The sequence below is a fragment of the Diorhabda sublineata genome, chromosome 2, assembly GCF_026230105.1.
Source record: "Diorhabda sublineata isolate icDioSubl1.1 chromosome 2, icDioSubl1.1, whole genome shotgun sequence".
Classification (NCBI taxonomy): Eukaryota; Metazoa; Arthropoda; class Insecta; order Coleoptera; family Chrysomelidae; genus Diorhabda; species Diorhabda sublineata.
In genome coordinates this window covers 30230144-30249391 of record NC_079475.1, presented here as the reverse complement: position 1 = coordinate 30249391, position 19248 = coordinate 30230144, and the positions used below count along the sequence as shown (strand labels likewise).

Here is a 19248-nt window from a genome sequence, read left to right as displayed (position 1 = left end):
TGACGTTAACTAAACTAACTACTAAAAAGAAATCATTGTATACCTAATTAATTTTAAACCATATCACAAAGTACGTTTTGACATTTGTAGATATTTCTATATATTTGTGTTATAAATAAATATGTTTTTTAGTTTAAATTAATTCAGTTTCCATTGGTTGTTTCTCATTATTAAGTTAGCGGCGTTTTCTTTTTAACTTGTGTCAAATAAATCCGTGATCTTGTCTTTGGCAATAGTATTTGTTTTTATTATAAAAACTAGTCCGGCTAGACTCTTGTTAAAAATACCAACGTTGCCATGTTGTTTTTTAATAAGGTATAATATGTTTAAAAACTGATTTACTAAAAATGTATGTTAATGTATAAAAACTATAGATTAATAAGTGAAATTTTAAACAATTATTATAGTATGGAATTAAAAATTAATTCTACAAATTCTATATTTCGCTACGTAATGCATTTTATACTATTCCTTACGTATTAATAATGTGTATTAGGTCATGAGGTCATTAAGGACTTGAGTGATTTTCAAATGCATAATGCCTGCCGAGAAGCGGCAACACTGAGCTGTAGACAACTGGCGTTCACCTACAAATTAGCCATTGAGCTTTTTTATTCATTGTTTTTTGGTCTACCAGCAATGCATTTGTTGTAATAGTTTATATAGAACATGGACAATTTCGCATTTCAGTTTTTGCTAAACAATCTTTTAAAAAATAATAAAATACTGATTTGATTATATTCGAACCAAATGCTTGTGGTAACTGTGGTATCAGCTCAATAACCAGCTCAAATCATTGTTCCATATCAAACTAGTTATTTCGTATCGATACTAAGTGTTTGTCACGGTCTATTAGTATAAAATTGCATTCTTCTTCCCTTTCTTTAAATTACATGCAAGCTAATACCATGGTAAATGCTCTGCAGATGATCGCAAACTTTTGTCATAAAAAATCTATATGCCAATTGGAAATAAAGGACACCGCCAGCCATCAAGCAGTTCCTTTTATTATTTTTCAATCGAGGTAACAATAGAATCAAAAATTATGACAACTTCTAGCAGTGAAGCTCAAAATTATATATCAATGATGAATTAAAATAATTTTTTTGCCATATCTCTTAGGAAAACAGATATTATTTGAGAAAAAATGAAAAAATTAGAAAATAAGTACTTGAGAAGGGTTCTAATATATGCATGAAATTTAGCGAACCATAATATAAGAAAAGAGACTGAAAGCAATAGCGGCTTCTTTGATAAAAAAATTTCCCAGTCTGTCCAGAATTTTGACATCAGCGTCTTTTCTATAATAAAAATTGAGGAATGTTCAAAAAAATAGTGTATGCAATCCGCAATTGAGTACTTACAGGACTTATAATTTTTATTTTGGTGGTATAATAATTGCTGATGACACAACTTCTGGAAAGATGGATTACAGCTGATATGCTAAAAATAGCTATGAAACTATCAATTTTCTCTTATCGCTTTTTGTTCACTCTCATATCAAGATAACCACCAAGTTTATTTCACACTAAAGAATGTTATCTCTATAATTGAACTCCTGGTTTAAAGATAATGAATGTGAGACATAATAGAACCCAAATATACTGCTGATTTCCTCAAAAATCCCATGTTTCTGTCGAACATGTTTTCCCTTTGACGACCATGATATTTGTCTGAAAATTTGACATAATAGTCAAATGTGATTCTCCTTTAAGACAACAGGGTATTTCATAATGATAAAAAAATGCAAGTATATTGATTTTTTCTATCGCTATAAGTTCAAAAATTCTTAAAACAAATATTTTTTCATTATTTGTTAAAAACGTAATAATTTAAATAAAAGTAGAGTTTTCAATCAAATTTCATTTAATTGAGGTACACTACTCATAACTTTTCAAAGACATTTTATAATACAAAACAAATAAAAACTGAAGAATGTAGTTCACTGTTCACAAACTTACTATGTACTGACGTCATTTCATCGCCATATTGGTAACGGATAGCTTAATTCAAAAATTCAGAAACTTGTAAATGTGTTAATAATATGAAAAACTATTGTGAAAATTTTGCATGTCAAATTAGAGGTCCATATACCATTCAAAATTTGCCAAATACCCTATTGTACCAGAAACTTTTCAATGAGCTGCAAACTAAAAACTACCTCACACATGTCCGAAAGTTATATAGAATTGGAAGTCATTTATTGTGATGAGTACTTGGATCAAGATTTGTTGATTTTGGAAATAAAGTTAATGGTCATGTTAATGCCACCGAGCGGGACGCACTTGATAAGCGATAGTTTAGTGACGCGAAACTTATGTTACTATTGCCGGCAGATGTGATAACAGGTGTGTGTTGCTGTGCTTAAACGTATTTAAAAAGCAAGCACTTCGTTTTTGGTATATCTCATCTTTTATTTATGAACTTATATAGCGGTAAACTTTTGTATAATAAGTTTGGTTTTTTTATCGACAGTTTTCTACGATCAGTCGAAATGTACTTTTTCCGTATTCTTGTCCAATTATTATCTAATAAGCTCCCAAGTCCTTGATTTTATATCAGTCAATGATTGATATAAAGTTGTAAAATAACTTTTAGCTGTTTCTGTTGAATGATCATCTCGTATTTTTAATATATTTACGATGATGATCTTTTATATAATTCTGGTCATCTTTCAATATCTTTATGGCGTCCTCTAGTTTTCTAGTAGCTACTCTGATAAGTTCTGGGCTTCGCATACACATGGCACCGTCAGTGCAATACCACTTCTTTCGTTGGTGCGGTGGTAAGTCACAACAAATGCGTTTTACAGCATTTGGTTTTATTTGGATAAATATGTTGGAGGCTAAGTGATACTACATTTGGTGTTGAAATAAAATGTATAAGAACGAGTTATTAGATAGGAAGAGATACTGTGGAATAGCTTGATAAATGTTCAGTCGGTAACAATAAGTAAAATGTATGCTGATTTTAAACGTGGTCGAACGTCCGATGACAGTGAAAACTCTGACCATTCGGTTTCCGCAGTTGTCTCAAAGAATATGGAAAAATTGCTTGAAATAGCGATGCATGGATGTTTCAACTTGCTGTTTGGAGCTTTTTGAATGTAATAAACAGGAATTTTTGCGAAAATGTATGATATGGATTTATTTATAGACTCCAGAATTAAAGAAATTATCAGCCGAGTTGACAGCAGCTGATGGCATTGTGATGTGTGAATGCCATATATTGCATATCACTGGGATTTTATTACACTATTAATATATCTTAGTTGACTATGTTACTTCTCTCAATACATACTGTAAAAATCACTAAGTTCGCTAAAGATCACCGAAGTACCCTTCTTTTCACTTACATATATTTTTTTTCCAAAATTGGATATTTTTCTTTTATTAAAATGACTTCTGAAGTCTTGGCCAAGTAGAGTTGTGAAGTTGAAAAAGTTACTTAAGAGTCCAGATAATATTTCAAAATATGAATGAATTTTAAAATTTGTTCTTTATAAATGGTTCGTAGATATTTCATCATTTCTAAAATCTCTTGACTAGATATTACTGAACTATGAATTGAATTTAATTTAAAAACTGTAATTGCGTTTTCAATATCATCAATAAATTACATTACATTTCTACAATCCAGTTGAAGTTTTTGTATGAATGGGGACGATCTGCAAATTTACTCAGTCTTCATAGATTTCCAGAAAGCTTACGATACTTGGGAATAGAAACAATTTGTATAACATTATGAACGATCTTAGTATTCCAAAAAACCTTATGTATTACAAAAATGACACAAAAACGTAGGAAAAAGGCAAACATCTACAAAAATGACACAAAAACGTAGATAAAGGTAAACATCGGAAAATGAGCTCAAGGAAACCTGCAGAATCTTCATAGAAACGATAGAGACAGTGAATCCATGAGTCAAAGAAGATAATTCGAAGTTCATGATAATGACAACACCACAAAGGTAAAAAGCAATCGTTTGTCAATACAACTGAACGGAGAAGAGGTAATGAGCTAGAACAAGTTATGTATGTCTTGGAGTGGTTATCAAAGACGACGGTGAAAAGGGAGGAAATCTGGAAGCGAGGAAAAGATCCAAATTAATCTTCAGAAAGAAATATAAGACAAACAGTGAGCTACGTAGGCAAAACGTGGATTTTTAACAAAGCAGACGAAGAGAAGTTAGATATATGGAAAAGGAAAATACTTAGAAGGAGACTAGGCGGTAAAAAGGAGAGAGAGTTGGCTGGTTGTGTTTAGATTTTAGAGCAACAAAAAAAATGTTGGTCATAGAACAAGGGGAACAAGAGAAAAAAGAAGACCACGGAAAATATGGTACGCAGATGTGATGAAAACCTAAAATAAGGAGGAATTCAGGACTGGAAAACGAAAGCAAAAAATACGAATGGAAGGGAATCACTTCTATACGTAAAGCACCTATATAAGTGATTCCCTTCCATTCCTATTTTTATAGATATTTGCATATTTACTTACTAAATTATTTGTTTTTGATTTTGTTCTAAAATATTCATTGCATTATCATATCTGTCATCATCTTTTGAATCTGGAGTTCCAAAAATCCATTTATCTATTTTTCCTACAACATTTATTAATCTTCTATTTGATCTAATGTGCGGATAAATATTTTATGATTTTTCATCTAACATATTAATTATTGATGGTGTGAAATAGGATTTGTTGCATATTCCTCTATTAAACTATTTCTTAAACTATAAAAATATTCTTTCTATTTGCTTATCAACTTCTCTTACATCTATATAATATACAAAAGTATGCTTAGAATATATAAGTTTACATATTCCTAAATTAATTGGTAATAATAGGTTATTTATTTGTTTAATTTGTACGTCTTCTGTCTAGTTCTTCTGGTAAAATGTTTTATGTATTAACAGTATTAACAATTTTCCTGAATTAACTTTAGGTTTTCTGATTATATTTTTATAATAAATTCCTTTATTTGCTTCTAAAAGAATATCAGAATCTTTTATAATTTTGGCTTTTTAAAATTTACATGTTATATCTTGATTCGTATTTGAGGATGGATCAGTTTTGTTTTAATTTCTTTTATTGATTAATCTTTATTTAACTTCAGCTTTTTTATATCTAATTTTACCATAGAATAATATAGAGGTTTCTTTGTGATTTTGAATATAATGAAATCGTCTAAATCAAAAGGATCTAGATTATTTATATATCTTTTAATTATTTCAAAAGGTGTGAATTGGGCAATGGAATGCATTGAGTTATTATATGATGACAGAATTGAATACACGTTGATGTTGGGTGTTAAATCTTTGTTGGTTTCTCGAAGGAATCGAAAATGTTCAATTGAATTGGAATGAAATCTCTCGACAAGTTAATTAGAATTAGAAACTATTGCTGTGATATAATGCAATTTAATCTTATGTGATTTACAAAAATCTTGCAAATTGTTATTTTTAAATTCTGAACCACAATCGGTGTATACTTGAAATAGGGTAAGTTCGAGCGTAATTTGAGAATGTATTAATTATTGTTAAAAAACATCGATATGTGTATGATCAAATGGTTTATTCGTTGTTGGGGTTAAATTTAATTATATATATATATATATATATATATATATATATATATATATATATATATGGATATCTACAGGATTTTACATGTACTGGAATTTCATCTGTTGTTTTGATTGAATTTTACATTTTTGAAGTAAACTTCAATGGATTACCCGGTTTTAGGAAAAAATCAGAATTTTTTTTCCATTATTTAATTATATTACTTTTTTCTTTTGAATTCATATGATCTGTTCTGATTAACATATATCTGTTTTTTGTATTGTTTCATTTGTATTACATTGACTATAATTTTTATTATTTTCTTCTTTTTCTTTCCTACTTTAGTCAAATTTCATGTTACGATTTTTCAAAAGGATAAGCTTTAAGAAGTTCATTTATAGTTATAGAATTTTTTTAATGTTTCATTCATTATTTCAACAACTGCAAAGCCGTTTTGACCTACTGTTAATATTTCTGGAATATAAACTTTTCCCAAATATGTTTTATTTATCTAAATTTCTCGATTTAATATATTTACTAGTAAATCTTTCAATAATTTTTCTGTTGGACCAATATCAACTGAAAATTTTGGTAATTTGAATTTTATGTGAATTGAAACTTGTTTACTAACTAATATAATCACTAAAGTCAATATTTATTTGCATTCTAATCATATCTTAAGACCTACGATACCATCAAAAAAGTCATGAAAATCATATAGTATGAAATTTATTGTATCATTTCTTTAAAAGCGGGTATATCTGCCTGAAATCTGATCGTTCTACTTACTAATAAAGTTTTAGTTTCAACGTTTGAAAGATAAATGCAGTGAGGGTAATACTTTTCAGCGATAACAGATCTTAACAAAGATTTATTACTACCGATGTCGATCAAAACTTTCAATTTGGGAATTGCAATTTCAATATATGGTAATGGATTATTAGCTGCAATATTTATTTCAACAGTTTTTAATTCTCTGTCCGAGGCACTTTTTGAAAATTTACAATTTGATTATTATTGTTTTCAAATTTTCAAAATTATCTATCATTTCTTCATTTTTCTCATCATATCCATTATTATAGGTACAATTCTTAAAGATGTAAAATTTGGTTTTTGATTTTGTCTTTGGAAATATTGTTATTATTAATATTGTTATTTCTACTAGGTATATCAATGAAATTTATTGATGTCGTAGATATCGGCTCTAGTTTAAGTAGAAGTCACGTTTGTTAGGAAAACATTATTTTAATGCTTCTTTCATTTTAGGCCATTTATTCAATTACATCCTATTCTTTACCATGACCATGATAGTTTTTACAATTAATTTTTCTTGGATACATTCCAAAACATGTGTGTTTGTAACATTATAGATTGCATATGTTTCGATAAGTTTTTCACATCTATTGATAAACTTGTTTAAAGTATTACTATCTCCGTGGAAAAGGCCGAATCCTATTTCTTGTCCCTCGTAGATCGTAGGTCTTCGCACTCTGTATTGGAATTCTTAGTCGAGTTTTTTATCGCCACTTTGCGAAAAAAATACACGACCGCAGGAATCCTAGTGTGACTGCGCCAAGTCTACGTTTCAATTCCGAAATTTTATTTTTAAAAAACTTCATTCACAAAAACACGTTTGAATGGACTCAATTAATTTTAACAATTGAATTTACAAAATTCATTAAAATGCTATTTACAACAATTCTTAATGCTAATCAAGTATTTATGAAATATAATCTTTTTACGTTTTAATTTTTAAAGTTGTCTGGATTTTTCTATATGTAACTCGTGGAATAGAATGATTCAGGTCAATTTAAAAAAACACTGTCGGTTGAGTATAAATAAAAAACTTTCATTCTGGTAAATGAATATGAGTCTAGGTACTTACTTATTGATACCGTATCGATACATTGTTTCGGATTGAGTCATATTATGCCATATTATCACCAATTTTGAAATTACTGAGGCCAAGTAATTGGATACTAGGTAATAAGTAATTGTTTGAGTTCGATATTTCATTATAAAATGTGGTAACCGCATAAGAATTTAAACTTAATTTTAGGTATACAGGGTTACAAAAAATAAACGAGAATCTGTTAGTGGAACACAAATTAATCAATCTATTTTTTTGGATTTACGTCGATGCACTCATAGACAAATAATATGTTTCAGAAGCAATTTAAGGAATTAGTTTGTCTATCAAGTTAAAGAATATTCATAACAAAATAGGTTTTAAGTGCATTGAATCAGTGGGAAACACTATCGTATACTTACCATACGAGGTCTGGCTATTAAATAACTGAGCGCCTAGGGGGCGCCGTAGACGGGTGAGGTAAAAAACGAGTAATGCGTTGGATATCTGGATATCTTGTCTATGCACGTCCCAAAACAATTTTCCGTCATTAATATAATATTTGTGCAGTAGCGGTTGAAACGAACGTGTCTTTCTCGTGTCGAAAACCATGTGTGACAAAAAACAGAAGCAACGTATCAATGTCAAATTTCTCGTTTTATTGAAACAAACTTTGACTGAGTGCTATAAATTGTTGCAAGAGACCTGTGGAGACAATTCTCTATCTCGTGCGCGTGTTTTTGAGTGGTGTAAGCGCTTTCGGGAGAGCCGAGAGAACACTGAAGATGACCAGCTCTCAGGTCGCCCTGTGACTGTTTCAACTCCGAAAACCGTGACCAAAATCAACCAAATTGTGCGTGCAGATTCGAATGAGCATCCTGATGATTGCCGAGGCTGTAAACATGGATAATGAAACGGTTAAAAAAATTTTATACGGGGAATTACACATGACAAAAATCTGTGAGAAATTGGTGCGTCAACGAGTCTACTCAAACTTCCTTCAAAGATTAGAAAAATGTCTGATTTGAAAGGGAACCGATTTGACTAAAGCAAAAAACGGCAGAGCTCCGAAAGGCACTCACCAAAGAAGACATCACTGCTTCGATCAATGGAAAAAACATATGGAATGGTGTGTGGCGAAGAGATTTTTATAATAAAACCCTTTTTCGTAACTAGTCTCGTTATTTAATAGCCAAACCTCGTATAATTATTTCGGTAAATTCATGAAGACTTTAGATAACGAAATATATGATTTAACAAAAATGTGTCGTATTCTGATGCGACAAAACTTTTTGCTACACATTGGAAGTGTGGAATAGTTACGCACATTTCTTTACATTGTTTTCTTTACTTTGCTATGTTGTTAGTTTTTTGTATAAGAATCCACTATTTTGGCTACAGGCAATTTTTCCATAAATATTTTTGAAGATAATCCATAAATAAAATCTCAAAGAAACACTGTATTGTTAGATCCAGGTTTCATCTACAGTTGCGAATCGATACAATGAATCCGACTCATTTTACTCAAACCGCGTCAACAAGGCCAGGAAAATGTTCATTCGAATTCGCTTTTGGTCCAAAGCTTGAATAGCATATGGATGTATAATTCTCCAGACAGTGTATATGGCGTTTTTTATGCCGATAGCCTGTTCTCTCCGCTCTATCCTTAATACGCCGGTTGTCCAGTACCTTTTGGTGAACTTTTTCGATGATATCGCTGGTTGCCGCAGTTTTTGGCCGTTCCGAATGCTCGTCTTCAGTCAAACTGATACGGCCATGTTTGAACTCAGTTGCCCAAAAATTTTTGATCGTAGATGTCTCCGTATACACTATTCAACTCGTGTTTCATTTTCATAGGCGTATTGCCTTCCAAAAGTAAATATTTGATAACAACTCGATACTCCATTATTTCCATTATCAGGAAAATATTAACAATATTGACTATTGTCAAATAGGAACTGAACATTCAAAATGGCTAAAATTTACCAACTTATGACAAGTGTATCTTCAGTTTGAGGTCGGAAATTTGTCAGATAACCCTCGTATATCATATGTTTAGGTTCATTTTACGTTGAGGAGAATTTTATCAATTTAACCGGCGTATCGAAGTATACAAGCTGTGTAAATTCTTCTTTATACATTATCATAAAAACACCCTTAAACTGTAATGCTTTGTCCCGCTCTATTTTTTACTGCATATGTATGTTAAATAGTATTGACGTTTCGACCTACTTCGGTCTTTTTCTAATAAGCGAAAAGAAAATTTTAATGCTATTCAAAAGTCTTCTTTTACCTCAAAAATGAAAATGTGCAAATTAGTGAAATTTGAAAACTGGATATTAAGTGTTTTGAAGGTAGTTCTCTAATAGATGATACATGATGATTTCGTCAAAGATTACGTCACAAGGTATTGAAAAAACCTAATTAATTAAGAATTTTTTTTGCGTTTATGGCAGTTTTGGCAACTGGTTTTAAAAAAACTTAAATCAATGATATATTGAGTCCGTTTATAGTAAAATTTGAAATTCGCCTCTAAATAAATATGCTAAATAATTTAGTTTTTAGACGTATTCTCTTTTATCTTTGTCCAAGTTTTGGTAGATTTGATTCTTATTATATTGTGAATCGACATATTCCACGAAAACGAAATTGTACGTGCTTTATATGATGAAGTAGCAGCGATCCTAATACTTGTAGAAAACATACAAAATATTCATGAACCAAATGCGTTTTTAAGAAGAGTACTTGTAAAAACCTTAAAGTGTTCTAAAATTACCTAGATTATTTCGATAATTTAGAAATAAAATTCCAATAGAATGGTCCTCCTTCATATTATTACGTTGCAGACAATATGAGGAAACAAATGGAGCTCACTTCGAAATATTACAGATTTTCAGTATGATTTGAATATAATTATAATAAATAATCTGTAAGTCCTTCTACCATAACAATCAATACCCTACCGTGTAGGGTATTGATTGTTATGTTTGCGCAAAATTTCTCCATTCATTCCTATTATGAGATCGGTCCTTTGCTTCTTTCCAGTTTATTCCTCGTTCATTCAATATTCCTGTTGTAACTTTATCCCAACATTTTCATGATCTACCTCTCAGTCTGTTTTTCCAGTTTTCGCTTTTCATATTCTTTTTACAGGTCCTTCTCCATTCATCCGTTATAAGTATCCCCACCATTTCAGTTTTCTTTCCTCTATATAATCTGATCTAGATTGAATATTTAGGTCTGTTCTTATATCTATGTTTTTTATTTTATCTTTTTTGTCATTCTTTTTTCACTCTTATTAGGTACATATTTCTGTAGCCAGAATTTTACTTTTCTGTTGCTCTGTGAATACCCAATATTCACATCCGAATGTAAGAATTAGTCTATATATTGTTTAGAATATCCTTAGTTTGGTGTCTCTTGATATTTATTTTTCATTTTTGAATTTAGTGTTCATGACGTAATAAAGTTTTGCAATTCTGTTATTTATATCTGTAGTGTTTAATTTGTTCCATGGTTTTTATATCGATTCTTATATTTATCTTGGACTCTTCTTCCCCAATCACTATTACTTTTATTTGTCTTGTTTCTGTTTATTTTCATACCCATATTACTATTACTGTTTTGTTCCACATCTCAATATTTTCTTGTAACTCTTTTTCGTTCTTTGCTATTAGCATGACATTGTCTGCAAAAGCTCTTTCACTGATGTCAGTTCTTTGAATGTCCTGCACACATATTTTGTTATTTCTTATGACTGCATTCTCAACATTTTGTATTTTCATATTAGTCCCTCTTTCAACCAGTATTTTTCATATTTTCTTTCTAAGTACTCTATCAAAAGCTTTTTCTAAATCTAAGAAAGCCACGTACAATTTCTTCTTCTCTAGTATTGCTTGTTCTGTCATCTGGTTTATAGTAAATACAAGATCTTAGGAAAATATTAAATATAAACATTTAAATTGCACTCAATATGAATAACCTGGCCATTATATACGAGTGGCATATTATGTTTTTTCGATGACTGACAAATATATTTAACTATAAAACCAGCCATCCTTTAATCAACTCATTCAATCTAGAAAGAGCCAAGACTCATAATTTGTAATATTTTTTTACTTATGACCGAGACACCCTATATACTTTTAGATGTATAAAATAAATTGAACACCATGAAAGTATTTTGATATTGAAAGACTGTAAACTAAATTAATAAAAGAATATGAATATATAACTGATTTACTGATAAATAATGAGTGATTATAATCGAATAACTTAATCACCGACTACAAGTAAAAGCAATCAAGTACAGGTGCTGATAAAGTTTTAATGATGATTGACCATTTCATTGAAAGAATAGACTTATTTTCATTATTTGCATAATAAAGGCGGCTCTTCATCATGCGTATAAATATTTTTTTTGTAATTGTTTATTGTCAAGACAATGAGCAATAATCCGCAAATTTGATAACATAAGTTTTTTATTATTGTCTATGAACATTCAAGAAGCTGACTTAACTATTTCATGGTAACATGAGTGCCAACAGCAAACAACATCCCGTAAAAACTTATAATTTCATGAATTCAGTGCTTCTCGCAACAATAAACAAATCATTCGTAAGAAAATTGTTTATTGTGGTGCCGGAAGGTATAATAGTACAATTTCAAGAGAAACTTGGAAAAATTACAACTTATACTTTATCGAAGGAAGTGTATGATAGGTAACGATTATCACATGCTTGTTTTTTCGAATGGTTTAAGTGTTTTAAAACACATTCCAGGTGATTCCCGCTAGGAATTAACAGAGTTAACACGTATGACACTATAGGAAATTCGATATAACAATCGTTATCGTGCCAGAAACTGAAAAGATAAAATTTATATATCTCCAGTGCCATAGCAAGACAAGCGGACACACATCCTTCGTTTCATAATCTATATGAAACCCTAAACGAAAACATACAATATGTAATTAAAGAGTGTATCGGACTGTAGAAGGAGTTTTCCAGCAAGGCTCAGTTCGGATTGTATGTAGGTTTTTAACTAAGTTCCATCTTTTTCACCACATCTTGCTTCGTGCGGTTTCTATTTGTTTTCTAAGATGAAATAAACATTAAAACGAACAAGATTTTAGTTCGCTGAAGCTGCGAAAGAGAAAATGGTAATCGTTCTAAAGGAGCTGTTTCAAACAATGGTACATTCGTATGAAGCCTTGTAGGTGAAGAGAAATTTATGGAATGTGATTGTAATTAAATATATATATTGAAAATGAAACATTCAGGGGAAATCTAGTTATTTATTGTCCAAACCTCTAATGTAGTATGTAATACGTACATTCATATTCGTTATGAAACGAAAATGTTTTTTTGTTGACACTTTTTTAACCGCACTGTATAAATATATTGTTTATAGTTAGTTATATTAGAACACCCAAATTAAATGCTTAGCACCTTGATGAAAATCTATAAATAGACAGGTGTTTAAAAAATATAAGCTTGGGTCTTAAGTATACTTAGTCTATAAATATCTACCTGCTTCAATCGAAATTTCTTTTCTCCTGTAATGTATCTATTCATTTTATAACGGTTATTTCATTTTATTTATTTTTTCTTCTTCAGTATGGAATATGAAACAAAGCATTTCATTCATTATATCGCGTTTATAATATAATATTATCACTTTATTATTATGTTCCTTATAATAAACAAAACAATAAAGTTAAGTAGAAATAAATTATTATTGAAATAAAAAGAAAGATAAAAACTTGTCAATTTTTCATTTTAAGGTTAGAATACTTTTCAGTGCTACATTGTACAAGATTTGACAATTGAATAACTTTTTCCATTCTTTGGATCACTGCTAGAAGTATTCTTTGCTCTCCTTCAAAACGCTTGTCGTTTTCTCAGTTTCCAATAAATTTCGGTTATTTTCATTGGCAATCAAAATAACAATACAAACATTTAGCGATCTTCTTTTTGTTTAAACCGGCATACATTTTTCACATGTCATTTAAAATTTTTCCTCAACAATTCCTGCAGTTTTTCCAAGATTTCAGCAAATGGAAACGGGTTACCAATTTTTTGCTATTTCAATCCGTTTTTGAAGTGGAAGGGGGCTACCCGAAGTCATATTATTTAATATCTATACTTCGTATTTCTTACGAATAATTTTTGAATTTGCTCTAAAAACCTACAACCTAGCTTTACATGTTAATGGCGATAACTATTGGCAATAGGATTCTTAGATTTTAATTCAAAAATATTAAGAATTGTTATCACCAAGCGTTTATATGCATTTTATCTCAATACTTTTGGATTATGAATCAGCATAAATAATAATACAAATGCCTTCCCAAACAGCAACTGTAACGTGAAATTAAAGCATTCCAATGAATCTTCTGATTCAGGTGAAACCGAAACACAAGCAGTAACCAAAAGACGTTTTTCAAGGATACGACAAGTATTCAGAGCTCTTTAGAAGAATCCAAAGTATAAAAATTCCCACGAACAAAGCAAGAAATACAAGTAAAGATATAGGAATACGGGATCGAAGAATATGGCATATTGTGGTGTATGATTACGTAGAACGATATACGTTTTATGCCGACTTACTATTTATTCAGTTGATAACGAATTTTGTCACTTTATGGACTTGTGACTGTAAAAAACCAGAAATTGTCATTTCCATAGAGAATTGCAGTTAGTTTCATCGCATAGTGGAGCAGCAATACAAGTTACCGCAAACCAGAATATAAAGACACAAATTCCAATAGTACATCGCATTAAAGGGCAATGCCACAATTAAGTGTTACACACAGTAAGAACAAAGCAATCAAATGTTTGTCTTCGTAACTATTTTTACTAGTCGACTCGCTTCTAGAAATTTCTTAGACATTTTCAAAAAGAACCGCAGTTGTGTAAACTGCAGCGAGTCCTATATTGATTTTTTTGTGAGAGAACCTTTCTTTCCCTACTCCAATGTGGGGGCATGGTTGTGCAAAAAAAGCGACACGTCGTACCATCCTTTTCTCGAAGCAGTTCGGACCATTTTCCGCTCCCTACAACTTTGTTGTGGATTAAATTAAGAGCCTATATTTCTAGTAAGCAAGCAAACTTTGTATAAATACGGTATATTTCAAATTTCATTCAATTTGAACCATTAGTTCAAGAATTATAACTAGTTAAAGATTCATTGACTGACCGATTATTAAAACTCTAAGGTACTTCTAGTAGAATAGATTCAAATTTTGAATACTATTAGTGTTTAGTGTATAAATCACGGGAAAACTAAAATCTATTGCAATTTTAGTCCAGTTTTCTAGCTATACCAAGTGCATATCTGCAATAAATCATTAAAGACCTCTGTTGTTATGAACTGAGGAAAGAATATTTCTTTCAACCAGTAGGGTGGAAAAAAAAAACATAAAAGGCGAAAACTATATGTAGTTGTCGCTCCTATCTCTGCGCTAGTATGCGATTTTTTTCTCTACACTCACACTACTCTTTTTTTATTAGGGCTTATTTCCGAATTTAACGCCGGTTAAGTTACGGTTAGTTTGAGCCCTCTTTCACGCTACGATTTTCCAACATAACCACATCAGAAAGCAGTGTTGTGTGTAACACTGATTCCTTTTCCTGGAGCACTCATCCTGATTATGTCATACTGGTGTCGAGATAACTTTGCGTCCACTAAAACAGCGAAAGTGTCTTTGTCTGACATAATTTGTTTCTCAAGCGACTTCTCAGCGGTTTTTCTGTATCGAAGCGCACGTTTCGGAGATGTGCTGGTAATATCCAATACTTTTGAATCTTGTCTTTGTCCAGTAGCTTTTAAACTCATTTGAGTGGCATATTTTATATATTTATTGATGTAGACTCTCTCAACTGTTTTGTTTTTAGTCCTTTCGTTTGCGTGGAACTAGATTCAAATGGAATTTCTGGTCGCCCGTTTTCCCTTTTAGTCTCTACATCTTCTCTTATTGTAAATAAAGTTGATGTATCAGCCACTCAGCATTATTCTTGAGAAATCTTTTTTCTATCCTGAAAGCTTTCATCCAGCGCGATTTAATCTGTGTTTTGAAATATGATAAAGTTTTATTGAAGCGCTTTAAAAGCTCTTCACTTTCACATTTCGTTCGCTTCATTATTTCATCTTTTAAATAATCAAATTGTGCATCAATTTCATTTTTATTTTAAATTCTGAGACAGTTCTCTCGTTAAAATAAACATGGTGTTTCGTTTTATTCTTGAAATAAAATATTATTAAAATTAGAAAATTATTCTTATCTTATTTCATCAGTACACAGACAAATTCTTTTTTTTTAAAGAAAAGTGCAAATAATTGTCAGAAAACTAACCAATTATAAAAAAAATTATTTGAAAACTTGGAATATATTGGAAGCCAACTAAAAGCTTACATATATTTTGGAAAATTTTAAAATGATATTGTTTAATTTATTTTTTGTTTTAAATAATATTAACTAACTACATAAACTTTTCTGCGGATATAATTTTATTAAAATTTTGTTACATACCTAAAGTCGAAGGTTCCATGTAGAAATTCAAACAGAAACTATGAAAATATAGCTTTAAATCCACACAAAAAAATTCAAATCTACAACAATACACGTACCCTATCCGTAGAAAACTGACTAGTACAGGGATATGTAGTAAACGCTTGGGATTAATGATAAAATTTACCTGTGAACGAGATATTGGTTTTACCAAAAATTATGAAAAGTAGGCTTTCTTTGCTAATTACTTTTTCGATTTATTGCCAGGTATAGGACCTCTCTGCACCAGTGTGCGGCTTTTTTTGTATCATACTTACAAAGAAATAGGCTCTTAATTTTTTGCTATTCTATTGCTTGATTTTGCTGCTGTTGCCGTTCATGAGAACCGCATGAACACTTACCGTAATATTGATGCACGGGAGTTGTGTCCGTTATATCAGAAACAGTGGCAGTAGTCGGAATCAACTCGAAAATATATTTTGTTGATTTGAGATGCCATTTTCCAATATCAACAGTGGTAAATCACACTGTCTCCTTGTGTGCACTATTAAGCTGTCAGTCACTCGCATGTTTTTAAGAACTACGACCGCTATTGGATCCAGCTCAACGCTATATTTGGTTGCTAATTTTTTGCTATAAGATACCATTAGCTCGATTATTCAATATGAACCTCCAGTAGTGAAACTCTCACCCCTTTTTTTGCAGTATCAACAATGAAAACCACATGCAAGTTCTTGAGGACTGCGACAGTCTGATTGCACTCTAAAGGCAGACGGATTTTGCGGCGTATTTTTTTGCTAATTTGCTGCTAGAATATGGCTCTCACTAAATTGAAAATTTGGACTAATGGTATCTTAAAGTAGCAAATTATCAACAAAGAATCCCGTCGCTGATCGATAGAATCCACCATTCCTGAAATAACAGACATGGCTACCGAAGATTAATATTCCGGTATGCGCGGTTCTCGGAAATGCAACAGCAACTGAATTAATCACGTAACAATATAATAGCATAAATTATGAGCATATTTCAGAATGTATCTTCCGAAGAGCTTCAAGTATGAACCTAATCTCGTCTCCGTCAATCCATTCTGTATAAATTCAATACTAGGTGGTAAACCTATCATCGTGTATGACTATGACTACAACTCTCACTTGTAGAAAATAACTCAGGACACTTCAGTAATAAATGACTATTTTAACAATAATAAGGAAACGTACATAGCCAACGAAAATAAGGTTAATCATTTGAACAAATAAACTGTTTAAAAGTTAAAAGAGATACGTGGTGTAATATCTCGTATTCACCAGGTTTAAGCTTGAGCGGGAACAGTTTTATTTGGACTAGAGAGCAGAGAACATCCTATTCTTAAAAATAAGTTTATAACAGAATCTATGAGTCCAAATTCTATGTTTTTCCTATATCGTGTTTATTGTGTCAGTATTAAAAATAGTTGGTGTACATATCGTCATTGATACATAAATAGAATCACAAACATTAGTTTTTATTTTCTACTTTTGTTTTCATTCTAAACTTCGAATCAATCAATACAAAAAGATTTTAACATTGACGTTAGAAATGAAATGCAATAATCATTACAAAAAAAAAATCAAAAGCGCGATATATACAAAAGAAAACTAAAAGGGATGAGAACAAGAGACCAGTACCAAATATCTAAATGAAAGAAATCTCAAGAAGTTATAATTTACATGTCATAACAGTATATGCATGTGAAATAAGCAAAACGAGTTAAATATTGAAATTTGGTATATAAAAAAAGGTCAAAAATATATTGATATGTGTTAAAACAACACAAGGAGAATATAACGAGATCAGTTTGGTTGTGCCAATTCAAAATATTTGAACAGACTACTTTGTTTTGTCGAACGTGTAATTACCGTTAAGAAATGATCACTTCATAAGCGAACTTTGCTCAAAGAAATATTAGATCCCCTAGTCTACGAAGGTTATCTAAAATTTTTCCTACCTCAATCTGAAGATGTCAACACTTATGAATCCCACGAATTGTAGTACTCCATTTCATCATATTTATGAATAGTGGGAATCACGTTTTATTAACTTTGAAAAGTAACTTTACAGTTACCCAACTTGATTCAGTCACTTGGAAGTGCATTTATCTTTCAAGAGGAAAACGATTTGGCGATCTCCAGACTATGTCACAATATTATAACTTCAAAATCATTTTGAGAATAAAATGGTAATGAAAGTTGTGACAACGTTTTGAGTCACGTTCCTTACTTGTAGGTAGCCGATATTGGTGGCCCTTACGTTTTTGCCATTAGCAAGAAATGATTTTCACGACTGATTCACATCAAGTTATTATCACCCCTAAAATTCAAAGTGATAATCATTTTAGTGATTGCTGTCTTGTGTAGTGACAATAAACGTCAAAATTCATTTGAGTCTCACTGTGGTTTCGGTGCTTCTGCATAAAAATGGGGAAAGACGGAAAAACTCGCAGTGGCAGTAAAATATATTCTTTTCTTTTACCCATTTGAAATATCACTGTTTTTACACAACAGAGTGCCACTTTGGTTAAGTTTTGGTCACTTCATTTACGCTGATATCGGTAAAAACCATTTTAAAGTGGATATTTTTTCAATTATTCATATTTCTACGAAAGAATGATGTTGCTATTATATCAAGCATACAATATGATTCCGAATAAAATTTTTTTTAGTGGTATAAAAAATATATTGGATAAATTATTATTTATTAAGTTTGGGCAATGACAAATAATGAACGTAATTAAAGAAAAATATAAATAAAGTCCACCTGGTTTATTTTTTCCACATAAAAAGAAGAAATCGTGAAGAGGCGTCTCATATTTCGACTTATAACATCAATATTTTGTCAGTAAACTGGTAATGGTTAGAATCTCTCATCTCTCAATCACAATCACACTTTTTTAATTAACAATGAGCTGTATCTAGTTATGTGAAATATACCTATATCGACATAGACATAAAAGTATAGAGAATGTATGACTCAAAAGCAACGGGACTGAGATTATTTATAATTATAAGGACAAAGATAAAACGAAATGAAAACAACGCGCATGGTTGTTACAGGATAAGTTCCACTTAGTTTCCCATTTCCGTGGTAAGCTAAGTGGCTATTTCGTGGTAACGATTAGTGGCGATACCCTTCCAAGTTTTTCCACTGGTGCCATCTACGTGGTTTCCACTAAAAATGTTACTTGGGATACACATTGAGAAATATTTGCGTCGCGAAATTCTCACTGGACTTTTAGCCATTTGCACGCTTAGTTTCTGTTTGACAATGGTATGAATGAGTCGT

The 19248-nt window shown here is 30.9% G+C and overlaps 1 protein-coding gene across 3 annotated transcripts in view; it reads left to right on the top strand.

Moving 5' to 3' along the window:
• LOC130452825 (protein spitz-like) overlaps positions 1 to 19248 on the top strand; it is a 486395-nt gene that overhangs the window by 212985 nt on the left and 254162 nt on the right. The gene's annotated exons all lie outside the window — the stretch shown is intronic.